Below are 14,004 nucleotides of genomic sequence, written 5' to 3' on the forward strand. Positions count from 1 at the left end.
CATGCTAACATTCAAAATATTTTCAAGACTCTGCTTGTGTACTGGCTCTTACAGTCTGAACAACCCGTAACTCAGAGCTCTTTGTTACTTTCATTGGCTCGCCTTCCTTTACATTGTATGAGGCAAGTTAGGACATCTGTTGTCGTTGCCAATGATTGATGACTGCAAGTTAATAAGGTGATAGTTTGCAGTCCCTTTTCTGTTTCCGGTATCACGCGGTATCGCCTCTGCTTTGGGCGGAAGTGGAAGTTGAGGTGCAGGCTGCAGGAACCTCTGGAGAAGGGAGGAAGTTCTGCACCGTCGAACAGTGTGCATATTCTGGGAGAGTTTACTTGAGAGGAAAAGAAGAAAGCGTTCCTCCGTTTCTGTGGTATTTTTGGCTCGGGGACCGTGGGAAGAGGCAGAAAGTGAGCGCGCTTGTTCCAAAGGCAGGAGTTCGCTACTCTTTACTATCTGGCGCCAAAATGTAGTGCTTTGTTTGTGAGAGGTGGTGGATGCAGGATTCCAGCTCTCCTCTGAGCTTTACTTATTGTGGCTTTCTTATTGGAAAGCCGGGAATAGACCCACCTGTGAGCTAGATTGCATGTTGGGGATTTGTTTGAGACAACAGCAAATGTGGGGGCGGGGGGGGGGGGGAGGGGGGGTTAACGAGGGATGTACACTCACATCTCATCGACAGTGGAGCAGACGCATTTGTATATTATGCTTTATTATTTCAAAAGTGTGTGTGGAAACCTGTCGGAATAATTGTTTGACTTGATTTTGCAAGAGGTGTCAGCCGGAATTTTATGTAATTTACCCTAATGTAATATAACTAATTGAAGCATCACAGCCGATCTCCACCCAAGCTTGATCCCAATGGCATTACTGACACTTTATTATCTTGTTATCAGCAATTCATGGTGCAGCATTTTCATCTCTACACCTTACATATTTAATTACTGACTGTTTAATAAAACATTGCTCCTCTTTTTTTCCCCTCATCTTCACTATCAGCTGTTCTTCTTCCCCTTCTCACCTCACTTTCCTTCTCGCCGTTCATGTTCTGTTCTATGTCTGTTTCCCCTTTCTCTCTGCTACCCCCTCACCAACCATTTTCAGCTTTGCGTCTGTCCCTTACACTCCTTTCATGCCCTCCCCTCTCGGACTGCTCTTCTTCTCTTGCCTCTCGCTCCTTTCTTATCCGCTTTCCACTTTTTACTCTCATGTTCCATGCCAATCTTGCACTCCTTTCTCTGTCTTCCCCAGTTCTCTTCAAATTCTTTGTCTACCTTTGCATTCAGAGTTCTTCTCCTTCCTCACTCTCCCTTTTATGTTTTTCCTTTTTGCACATATCTTTCATGGCTTCCACTTGTCTGCTTCATTCCTTCTTCACCACTCTTCTTCCCTACTCCCCCACCTTAGAAAGTGTTTACACATTGCCATCCAGTCCTGGTGCGTTAGTGCAATGAAGATACCTTCTACATTTTTGTGCAGTACTGCTATTACCAGAACTGCTTGTTGAGGACTCGGACTCCTGTCAAGGAGCAGCATGCAATCTTCTCTATGTAGTGCAAATAGGATCTGAAAGCTACCACAAATTGCCCCCACTCTGCCAGCGCTCATCCCTGGGGCTGCTTGATCACTAAACTGAAGGCCTCAGCCAGCACAGCCCAAAAACCTCAATCACTTGGCAATGGTCACAGATATACCGCAAACTGAAAGGGCTGGGTTTGAATGTTCTGAAATATAGAAAAAGAGGTGGCTTAGCTACGAGTGTTGGCACTGACGGCCTGACTTTTGGCTTTTTTTCTTTTATCATGTGTTTGTTGCAAAACGTGGTTAGGAAACCTGTCAGGCCCACATTAATCTAAAACAGTTGGTTAAAAGCAAAACTGTTCTTGGTATTAAAAAGCACGCAGTGCCATATTAGTTCCTAGCTTTTTAAGAAAATGCTTTGTGTGGATGTGTTCCTTCTCAAAGGCAAGATTGCCACCACTCAAAGCAAAGTTAACCAATGTGTGAAGGGTACTGCGCCATGGTGTATGGTGTAGTGGATTGATTAAACATGATGGACCTATGGATGTAAGTAGGTATATTGCACATACAAGTAGAGCTATGAGTCTTGGAGGCTCCGCAAGGTGCACTGAGATCATATTGTGATATGCAGGGAGTCCTATTAGAGTCAAGTACTCTGTCATGAACGCAAATGATCCTGCAGTGAGGTTCGAGGGCCCTTTTGGTACGTTTCCTAGATTAAAGTTCTGCTATCACCAAGCACGACACTTGAAGAACTGGTGGCCATCTAATCAGCTGTTCCAAAGCCTCTTCCTTAAACAAGTTTTCTGAGAGTTTGTCAGGTTTCAAAACAGCTAAATGGCATTCTGTTTACATTATTTGAAATTCCACTATAGCATTTGACTTAAAAATTATGTCACAGAAATTCACATAAAATTGGATTGACATAAAAAAAGTGAAACTGTGGCTTATGATCCAGATATTATCACATGATTTAAGTACCAATAATAAGTAACTTTTGATTATTGTGGGTGATGATCGGGGCCAGAGTGTAACAGGTGATAAGATGATTTTTATACTATTCTTCTTTTTTTATAAGCATTGACAATTAGAGTTATGTTACATTCTTTCATCATATTTCATCCACCAGTCACAGAAGGATGGAAGACTGAGTTTGCATTCAAGAGGTTTTAATTTGACCCCTCTCGATTATTAGAAGTCCATAAGAGTATTTACCTCACTGGGCCATTTTGTGGATTTCAGAAGAGAAAATTGGCAGGCCGAAGGAAAAAAAGCTGTAGGGAAAGCACAATGAGTGTGACAACAATAGAATGAAGGGATTATGACAGAAGAGGACAGGTATGAATGTCTTGGAGGAGGATGGGATTGGAGGATTTTGGTACTGAATGAATGGTGTCAGACCATAGCCTAAACAGGTGACCGCATGTATGTATATGGTATTTCTAGCCAAAAGGCTGCGTAGCACTATACATGGTCAAAGATTAGCATAAAGTCAATAAATCAGCGGGCTGTGGCATGTGAAGGTGGGAGTTTGGTGACACAGGATAAGGGGTACAAGAAGGGATGGCTAACAGGTGGAGACAAGGATGCTTTGAAAAGAAAAGTATGTTTTGCTGCCAAGATAGGATCACAGGATGGTGACGGGCTGGTGCCATGACAGGAGGGAAAAGAGATTGGCTACAAATAGGGGACAGACTGAGGTAGGAGTGGAGCCTCGCCGTAATTCTCCACCAAAAATTCTGATGGGAACACTGACACTTTATCAGAGTACCTATACTAATGACAGGAAAACATCCTTTGATGACAGAAAACCCTAGCAGCCTAGGAATTTCCTAAGAATCACTATTGCGTGCCTTGTAAAGCAGAGCTACGCATTAGGCGAGGAAGGCCCGGGAATGATACAGCCATGTCATTCTTTAGCTTTACATATTTTATTACTGTATGTATTATGAAGCAGAGATATACACACTTTCTCGCTCTCCCACACTATCTCCTTTTTTTCCTCCGCTTCTCACCTCACTCCTTTAATACTATCTAGTCTCCTTTAAAGCTCTGCTTTTGCTCTCCCCTCACTAACTGCTTTTCACTTTTCAATCTTTCCCTTCCACTCTCCTTTCTGTCCTCATTAATGCTCTTCTTTCTAGGTCCCCTTTTCTTCCTTTCCCTGCCCCTTCTCCTTTCTACTCTTCTCATTCTCATCGTGTTCCTTTCTTCCACTCCAGGCTCTGCTTTCCCCAGTTTTCTTTCCTCTTGTCATTATCTCTGACTCACCCTCCAGTCTCTTCCCCTTCCTCACTCTCCCTTTTATCAGATTTTCCTTCTCACCTATACTTGATGGTTTCCATCTATTTCTGTTTCCTTCCTTCCTTATCCACAGTTCTTCCATACTCCTTCACCTGAGAACCTGTTTGCACATTGTAATCCAGGCCTGATCTGTGAGTGCAATGATCAGAGGATAAAGCTATTGCTTTACAATGGTCACAGCTGGGCCACGAAGTGACAGGTCGGGCGGAATTTCATGTGGTCTTGCCCTGTCCTGATATTTACAAAAATCCTGTGGGAGACCTACTATCTGTGCCCAGCTCAGCCTTAACTCTGTGAGCTAGTGACAGTGTTTCTAGTATCACCCTCATTTTGATTGTTAATTATTAACATGTATCTAACTTTCTGAGTGAAGTTTGTGTTCCTGGCTGGGTTTGAATGTTCTAAAATATGAAACAGCAAGAGTAAGGCCTGACAGCCAGGCCTTCTGTCATCATGCTTCCACCACACATGAAGAAGCTCCCTTGCCAAGTATCTATTTCATGGGTTCACTCACCAGTCCCTGTAGGCAGATGTTTTGTCTATCTCAGGACTCGGGAGAAGGTGGCGACAGTTGCCAATTATTCCCTGGCTGGACACACTGATTTAGTAGCTGATTGGATACTAAGGTAGGTGTTAGTCTCACATAGCCTCTATATTGGGATCTACTAGGCCTTGCTTTTAATGTTTTCAGTGCATGAATTTCAGAATTGGCAAGGCCTGTTCTGTTCTCAAGAAAAGCATACGTTTGGAACGGTAAAATCTGTAAGCAATAGAGAAAATGAAAAGCAGTAGCCTACTGCATAAATTAGTAGATGTCACATGTACTATTTGCTGCTCGCTGAATATTGGTTTCAAATTTAAGCCAGTATTTTTGCGAACAGTAAATAATTTTTGGAACTGATCTATGCACAAATAAGTTGGTTTAAAAATTTAGATTCAGAGTGGAACGCAATCTGATCTGTTACTTCAATATTCATGATTGGAGACCATCACTGGGATGGTGGCCTACTGCAGTCAGGAGGCTACCATGTCTGGGACTGCCTTTTTTAAGCAAGCATTGGCAAAGACAATAGGTCTTGCCTTTGCAAGAGCTATTGGTTTTGCCAATTTGTTTGAGCCATATTGTAGCTTTTGCAAGTATGCACGTAGGTAGTTCAAGTGGTGATTTGCTGCAGAGGCGTGTGGTGTCCACCCCCCACCTATTGTTCTAAAGTCTACTTTAAATTGGCTATGCAACCACTGTAAGATCCAGTGATGAAAAACTGGTTTTGTTTTCCCAAAAAGTATTGCATCAGAAGTATATCAATCCTGCAACATCCTTGGTGTATACACCTTGCTCTATACACCTCCATCACTCATACCTACACAAAGCAATGCATTGTCCTTTCGTAGCAAGCCCCTATCCTCTTACCACACTCCTCTATCTCGCTGGTTCTCTTTCAGCCTACTCCCTGCATCTTTTGCACACCATTTACACCCACCACCTACGCTCCCCAGCCAATTTTATTTCTCACTGATAATGAGTCAACTTTCACAACACAAAAGTATTATCGGTGCCCATTGCAGGAAGAGTGTGAAACAGCATGATATCATTCACAGCGTCTCAATCATTACCCAATTCATCCACACACATTCCCAGTAGTTACAACACCCCTCACAGACTGAAGCGCAACCACTCACACCACACACTCAAAATGCTATAACTAACCGTGCAGTGCTTACCATGTCATGTGATGAACCACAGCCTTGTAACCTACTCAATCCACAGTTCACTTAGTACATGCTCACAATTTTACACGACACCCCTGTTCACCCACATTCACTTGAAACATTACTTGCCTAAAGTCACCCACTTACATCATCCCTCACTCACCATCACTGAAACTATTAGACTTCATTTGCGCACACCTCCAACTCAACATTTGTTCACCCTTGACACTGCTCACTGTCACCAGTTAATTGGTTATATCTCCTACATAGACTCGTAATCTACCTGTTACAACATCCATACCATTTGCTTGCCTTTCATCACTCAATACAGTTTAGAACTCACTGGCCATGCCATCTTTTCACACAGAACCACTAGTACCACAACTCTGCTTCATGTAGCACAACTAGGCAAGATTGTGTTCCCACACTACCATCAGCGCACACCTCTTTTCACAATTTTCATTTATCAGTCTTCTACAACAACCCTCCATTATAACTGTACATGCAACCACCTGTTTAAAGCATCCAGCCCCTAAAGTAATTTAGCCATGTGCAGCAAAACGCAGTCATCCACATGCTAACAGCACATTCCACTCACTTATAACACTAATCGCTCATCTCACCAAAACATCCTCACAAAGCACCATTCAATCACTTTGAATACTACGCAGCAACATCAGCAAAACTGATAACCCACGCACAGCACTGATTTACACCACTGACTCCCCATCATCTACTTACACAAGTTTGAGACACTAAACACGTACAAGATGCAAAAGCACCTTCCTCCATTACCCTTTCACTGACCCCTCACAACACACATTATGTTGCACCTAACACCATTTATCCTTTCAGAACACCACTGACACGTGCTTCTGGCACCACTTCCTACACCAGTCACTCACTCCATTCACTTCCCTTTAGGCAGTTGCAACAGCACTTTCTTTCAGCACCAATCAGTTAGACTATCACCCAAACACAGAGTAACAACTCCAACAACTATCTCATCTCCGCCACTAACTTTAACCACTCACCACACTATGATGTTCATATCCCTTGACAAAACCCCTTTCACTACACACTTCTCCAGTAGCCAGTCGCCTCTGTCACTTTACTGCTCAGTCACTACCCCCTCATCAGAAGAACCACTTGCCTTCAGCCACACGCATCAACCATTCTCGGCTAGTCTGAGACACCAGTCATTCACACCACCACCACATGCCACAATCACATGCTTTGCTCACAGCAACAGTAAACTACATCCACTCAAGCAATGTCTAACTTGCTCACACCATTCACCCATCTCAGCTATCATTCACCAATGTAATCATTCACATGAGCCACTCGGTCACATCTTACCCATAGCTCTGCGTAACCGTATTTGCCTCACATAGCATTACCAAGCCACTCACAGCTTTTTTTCACATCACAACTTGCAGTCTCATGCATGCACAATTTCACACTCAACACCACTTCTGCACTAATGGTGCTAACCCCTGCACTTACAGTGACTGTTGAACATCTTTAGTAAAAAAAAATAATAATACTTGATTAGAGTGACAAAGATCAAAATGAAATAATAGAGGTGAGACAGGATTAAAAGGAGTGAAATAATATTAGTGGTTCTCCAATTTGTGCAATAGCTTAACACACCCGTGCAATTAAGTTGATCACAAAACACTCATAAAGTGGTAATCGTCAAATTGCCCCGTAGTAACCTAAACATATCTTGAAGTCCCCATAGGTAAGGCTGGGTACATTTTCTGTGGTAAGCTGAATTGAATTCCAAGAAAAGTTGCCTTTTCCTGTTTCTTCTTCTGTTTTCTGTGCACACATAACATAGTGAACAACTAAAAATATCCCATGGTGATCCATGTAATGCTGAGGGAATACCTGCCCATTCCGCCAATCACAATCTGTAACTGGTGAGCAAGGCCAGTGCTAGGGTGAATGTCTTCCTACAGGTCAATCAGAAGAGACTAACCACATCCTTTTCTTACATTAATTCTCAATTTCTGCTTTTAGACAATCAGGATCGTTCTCTCGGGTTAGAGCCTTCTGATTGGATGCAAGGTACACGTTCAGAGTTACAAGGGGCAGTGCATGCTCCATGGAGCAGTTTCAATGGTTTTCTCGTATTCAGACTACGAGTCCACTCTCTTTTTTATTTGGGGACAGCCCATGAAGCAGTTACTTGTATTTTTTGTAGCCATGATCCGCTTTGCAGACAAAATTAATAAAAAATATGGACTTTTTAACTTCCACAGTATGTCAGACAAGGTTTAGCCATTAATATTCAAGATCATTTTAGAGCAGTGGTTCTTACCCTGTGTTCGGGAGGGGGGGGGGGGGGACCTTACTCAGGGGGACTGCAACTACTTTTAAAAAATAAAATAATATTAACAGACTAATAAAATGTATTAAAATAAAGAAGCAAAATGTACAGCTGTAAATCCTCCGATTTATTTGTGGGAGCATTGCAAGTGCATCAAATAGAATATAGTATCGTATGGACGATGAGGGACCTAAATTAATTTGGAAAAGCACCAATATTCCTATTAAAATGTTGATTTTTGTTTATTTGTGAATGAATAAAACATTTTATCATTTGTGTGTTTGTTTGATTATTGCCTGTTTCTGGCTTTGCTGTGCTTTGTTTTGCTGTTCAAATCGTAAATGCTTAGCTGTGGACCGTGGTTTCCAGTGATGACTCATCAGGGGCCCCCAGACTCCAGCAATAATGCAGTGGGTTCCCCGAGTTCCAGTAATGATTAAAAGGGGGTCCACAGAAGTAAAAAGGTTGAGAACAACTGTTGTAAAGTAATACATCCCGATCTTGAAATCATCATGGAGTAATACAGCCAGATGCTATCTTGGGGCAATACATCTCCATCATTACGGCATCATAGGGCCTCATTCTAAAGTTATCCTGGTGCCATCCTTGAGTAATGCAACCTCATTTTTATGCCATTACAACACAAATCTGTGATAATACAGCCCCATCCTGGAATACTGCTATCATCCTGAACTAATCCAGCCTAATCCTGAAATCATCCTGCAGTAGTAAATGATCATCACATGTTTTCCACTGAAGTAATCAGGAACCCATCCTTGAGTAATCCAGCCTAATCCAGAAATCATCCTGGGGTCATCCTGCAGTAGTACATGATCATCACGTTTTTCACTGAAGTAATCAGGAATCCATCCTGGAGTAGTTTCTGTAATGACTCTAGAATCATCTCATTTAAATATTTCGCCCTATAGGCATACTTCAGGATGGTTTGGGATGACTTCCCCAGATAATTACAGGAATAGCCCAGCTGAAGTCATCAGATGACTTCAGAATGACTCCAGGATGATCTTCCTTTTTGACTTGGGTTACAAGTTTACCGAACTCTTAGTTTGCAGATTTCTCACTTTTCTCTGTAATGTGAATTTTGATGTCCCAATGCATTCTGGGAGTTGTCCTGCTTTGCTTCACACGCCTTAAACTGTTTTGTAGGTGAAAGATTCACAGCTGCAGTACAGGTAAGCCTAAGAGTGTGTGGGGGGTCGGATTCAAATCACACTTTTGCAGCGCGGCTTTACCCAAACAGGCGCTGGAAACAGAGGGGTAATAGGAAAGGGAAGAAACAACGATGAGTGAATGTGTGAATGCTGCGCAGAGTGCGGGTGAGTCTTGCGTCTGAACATTCTACATAGCACAGAGCTGGCACCACCGACTGGCAGGACACAGCTGGTATCTGTCCCCGGGCACAGCGCAGCCCCTGCCTTAGAAGCCCAATGCTCGTTTTAAGGGTTTACACGGGAGGCTGCAGTGAGCTGGGCCTCTGACGCTATGGTGACGCCACAGTTTGAGTGACGTCAGTGTGCAGCTCTGAGTGTGTGACGTCACAGTGTGCCAGCTCTGGGCTTTGCTGATGTCACAGTTCGCGCGCTCTAAGGATGTGCTGACGTCACAGCGTGCGAAATCCGAGGCTGTGCTGGCGTCACAACATCTGGGCTCTCAGGTTGTGCTGACATCTCAAGGTGTGCGCTCTGACGATGTGGTGACGTCACAGTGTGTGCTCGGAGGCTGTGCTGACGCCACAGTGTATGAGGGCGGAAGCTTTGCCGACGTCACAATGTGTACTGCGCCTGTGCTGACGTCACAGTGAGTGAGCTGGGGGCTCTTCTGACGTCACAATCTGTGAGCTCGGAGGGGCCACGAATGCGTGGGGAGCTAGTAGATGGGAGAGCAGCCCCTGGAAACTAGTTCCCATATCTAAAAACTCAGTGGCGCTGTCAGGGTCACCCCCGGTGCAGGACTCACCTCATATGAATTTTTCGGAGTCACTCCTCCCCAGAGAGGACGAATGATGTCCTCTCTGGCAGGGATCCAGGTAATCCTTTCCTCTCAGGGGATCTCTGGCAGGGATCCAGGCCACATGTCAGATCCTCTGTAGATCCCGAGAGCAGAGAGAAGCAGCACTGCAGAAGTACTTCCCGAAACACGGAATCCTCCAAGTGAGGGATGTACTACTGTATACTGCGCACGCTCTAATCATTAGACACGACTCATAAACCATGTTCTGCGCATGCCCACAAAAGAAGGTGGAACTCCGCACACTCAGGAAACTAGTCTGACATCATCTATTCTGCTGCGCATGCTCAAAATCAGAGACACTATTTCCCTCTCTAGTGCCCATGCTAGTCTGACAGACACTGCTCACTTAATGCTCTACTGTTCCTGTCTGGAAGAAGAGACAGCACAGCTTACTACTGCACAGAGCAGGCATGGACGGCAATTCACTTAATTGCCGAGCGTAACGGAATTAACATCACACACCATTTGACCTCCAATTTCACTCAGATACACATATACTTATACATACACACAAATTCACATTTACATACACTCTCTCACAAACACACTCTCACCTGCAAGCATGCACAGAGCTTGCATTAAAACGCATTTTTATATACCTTAGCTGCTATGGAATGGCATATTCCAGCTAATTGTACTCTAATAGTGAATAGTATATTATTATTATTCACTTTAGTGTAATAACAAATTGACAGAAAAGAGTAGAGCCCCAACTGACATCCATAAGTGTTAGAAATGGGGTGGGGAAGGAGAACATGGGGGGCCGGCTGAGGAGCCGGGCGCGGAGGGCTCAGCAGGGCTCGGAGTAAAGAAATGTTAGAGTGACATTAGCTGCTTACCAGGGGTCGGAGGAGGCGGCGCGAAGGTGAAAGCGTTCGAGGGGTGGTTTTCTTCCTTTTTGAAGAGGCGCCGCGGTGGCGGGAGCGCGGAGCACTCGTGAGCAGAAGCGGGCAGCACCCCTGTTGAGAGATGGCCCGGAGGTTCTTCGAGGAAGGGAGGCGGTGGCAATGATTTCATTCCGGGGGAGATGTGGCAGAGTCAGCACTGGCAGCACCGGTAGAGGAAAAGGCTCAGGAGAAGGTGACAAGGCGTTTACTATACTTGTTGCTGCAAGAGTCGAGCAAGAACGCCGAAAAAGTGTTGGAGGTACCTTTTGTGCTTCAAACATTAGACTACAATTAAGGGACAGCGTTCTTTCTCTGGCATCCCCAGGTCTCATGGTGGATAAGGCAGAGGGGGTGGCTCTGAGTCGGGCCAGAAGGGGAGAGGGGAAGATAGGAGCTAGGAGTGGTAGCAGTGGGGTTGCCTATTCCCTGCACAGTGTGAAGGCGGCTAAAAAGTGGATAGAAGTAGAAACTTACGAGAATCTTCAGAATCAGATCACGGGGAGGAGTAAGGAAGAGCAAATTAATAATACCTGTGAGAGGAAAACTACTCTGAGTAATTTAGGTTCCGCCACAATTAGGAAAATAAGGGTCACCCCCTCACTAAGGACTTATTTTAGAGTGTTACCTGGAACCCCTAAAATGTCAATAGTGCAAGGGACAGAGGCAGTATTGCCCTTGCCGGGAAGCAGAGATATAACTATCCCGACAGACAATGGGGACATAACGCATCAAAGTATCTCCGGAATCTGTTTTAGGAAAGCCGGATCTGCTGAAGGAGGACAGGGGGTCCGTCAATCCGACGTGCAGGCTGCAGGGGGAATAGATCCTCTGAATGGGGGTGAGCACGCAAATCTGTCAAGTGACTCCATCACAGGTATGTTAAAGGCTTTAGCCATGGAATTGAAGGGAGGCTTTAAGACTTCTAAAACAAATCTTTCTGAAGATCTCAGCAAAAAAATAGACGATCTGGCAGGTCAGGCAGCCGTCCTGGAGGAAGAGGTTGGTGATCTGAGTGCTACTGTGGAGGAAAATAAAGAGCAGATAAGGGGTTTGAAAGCAGGAGAAGCAGGGGTGCTGGCTAAGTTGGAATCCTTGGAAAACAATCAAAGGAGAAATAACCTGAGGTTTCTCAGAGTCCCCGAGGGATTGGAGAGAGATGACTTGAAGGGATTTGTAGTAAGATTAATAAAACAAAAATTTGAGGATGCAGAGGTCGACATTGCAAAAGATATTCAAAGGGTACATAGGGTCCCTGCAAAAATGGCTCCCAATAAGGACAGGCCAAGAAAAAATGTGGTTTACTTTCATACATATGGGCTTAAGGAACGTATTTTGGAGATGGCATTGAAGAAAAAATCACTCTCGGTGGATGGCGCTTCATTTGAGGTTAGGTCGGATCTTGCATCTATTACCTTAAATAAACAATGCAAGCTGGGGAAAAGAATCAATATATTGAGAAGACCAGGGGCAACGGCCCAATTAAGGTTCCCGGCATCCTTAAGAGTAATGGCGAATAATAAGATGTATGATTTCAGTGATTGTAATGATGTTGATGACCTGATTAAGAAATTAGAGCAAGATTCTGGTGCGGTGTAGGCCTCCTCCGCTACGGTCGGCTGGTTATGGTGATAGGAGGCTCCGAGTTCTGCATGATGACCGTTCATAGGCGGCAACGCCGGTATATGAAGATAGGGAGGGTTCTCCTGGGGCTGGTATGAAGGGGATGCAAGAGGTGGAAGACACCTTTTTAAAAACTTTTTCAAGGAATTATACACAGAGGATTTAGAAGTTTCAGCAGGGTCGGTGAAGGGATGGTTAGAATGATTGGAACTGGCATCTCTAAGTGAGGAGGAGAACAAGGTGATTAATGAGCCAATTAATATGGTAGAACTCAAGCAAGCGATAAAATCAGTTAAATTAGGCAAGGTGGCAGGACCAGATGGGCTGCCTGCTGAAGTCTATAGCGTATTGGGTAGTAGTATTATGGTTTTTCTGAGAGAACTCTTACAGAATTCCTTGACTATTCTGAAGAGTTTTTTAGTGTGGTTGGCTGCTGTGTCGATGCAGGCCGTGATGACTGTTCTCTTTGGTTCCTTGATGAGCTGGTGGTAGGTGATGAGTAATGCTTTGTAAGCGGTGCTATTGGAGGGGTTCCTTGTAGAGCATCATTGTTTCTTGAGTCAGTAACAGTGGTATTTGGTGATTCTGAGCTCTGGCGTTTACCAGCTGACCTGCATTGAAGTTTTGTTGGTTTCATTGTAGCAACTCTGTCGGTACTTCTGGTGATCCATGCAGAAAAGTTCTGGATGGACTGGTTGAGGTCTGACAAAGCTTCGGGTTGGGTAGTGCTGAGGGCCTGGGTCCATTGTGTCTCCGTTACCTTGCCCAGCTGTTATGGAGCAGCTGTGATGCTTGAGGGTGGTGGTGTGCTGAGCTTCAGAGATGGTGAAGTGAATGATTGTGTGATCAATCCAGGCGAGCTTTGCTGGAGGTGAAAATTGAGTTGGATGTGTGTCCGGCCTGGTGCATGGATTCTGTCACCAGTTGGGTAAGGCTGAGGTTGTTCAGGTTTTCCAGGGGGGAGGTGGAGGTGGACTTGCTAGGGTCACTGATGTGAAAATTGAGGTAGCCGAGTAGGACGTGGTGGTGGGAGTCGATGACTAGGTGAGCAATGAGGTGGGAGATTGTATTGCAGAAAGCCAGTCAGGGATCCGGGGGTCTGTATACAAGTGTGCCTCTTATTGTGGTCTTGGTGTCGGTCTGGAGCTAGAAGTGTTCCATGGAGGTTTTGTGTCATCATTGGTGGTGATGCATAGGATGGTTTCCTTGAAGATGATGGCTGTTAGAAATGGGGTCTTTGGTTGGCATTCAGGTTACCCTCTGTCCAAGCAAGGACCCTCACTTTAGTCAGGGTAGGGGGGAAACACACCTGGTTAATCCCCTCTCACTCCCTTGGTAGCTTGGCACGAGCGGGCAGGGTTAACTCAGAAGCAATGTGTAAAGTATTTGTACCAACACACACAGTAATACATTGAAAACACGACAACATTACCACCACACAAGTTTAAAAAAATAAGTAATATTTATCTAAATCAAACAAAACCAAAAGGACAGAAAGCCAACATACACAAGTTAAAATATGAATTTTCAAAAGAATAAGAGTCTTACTTCATAGAAAACAATGGACACGATGATTGTGCACAAAGTACCTGGTTAGTG

General features: G+C 44.4%; 1 protein-coding gene across 2 annotated transcripts in view; it reads right to left on the bottom strand.

Moving 5' to 3' along the window:
• Window positions 1-14,004, bottom strand: part of LOC138287366 (zinc finger protein 501-like) — a 90,252-nt gene that overhangs the window by 45,852 nt on the left and 30,396 nt on the right. The window contains exon 1 of one of the 2 annotated variants that reach the window (XM_069227740.1): window positions 9,845-10,058. The exons of the other annotated variant lie outside the window; for it this stretch is intronic. The gene's annotated coding sequence lies outside the window, so the exon portion shown is untranslated. Of the gene's footprint in view, window positions 1-9,844; window positions 10,059-14,004 lie in introns of those variants that run through there. 2 annotated transcript variants of the gene reach the window in all.

This window comes from Pleurodeles waltl, chromosome 4_1 (assembly GCF_031143425.1).
Source record: "Pleurodeles waltl isolate 20211129_DDA chromosome 4_1, aPleWal1.hap1.20221129, whole genome shotgun sequence".
Taxonomy (NCBI): Eukaryota; Metazoa; Chordata; class Amphibia; order Caudata; family Salamandridae; genus Pleurodeles; species Pleurodeles waltl.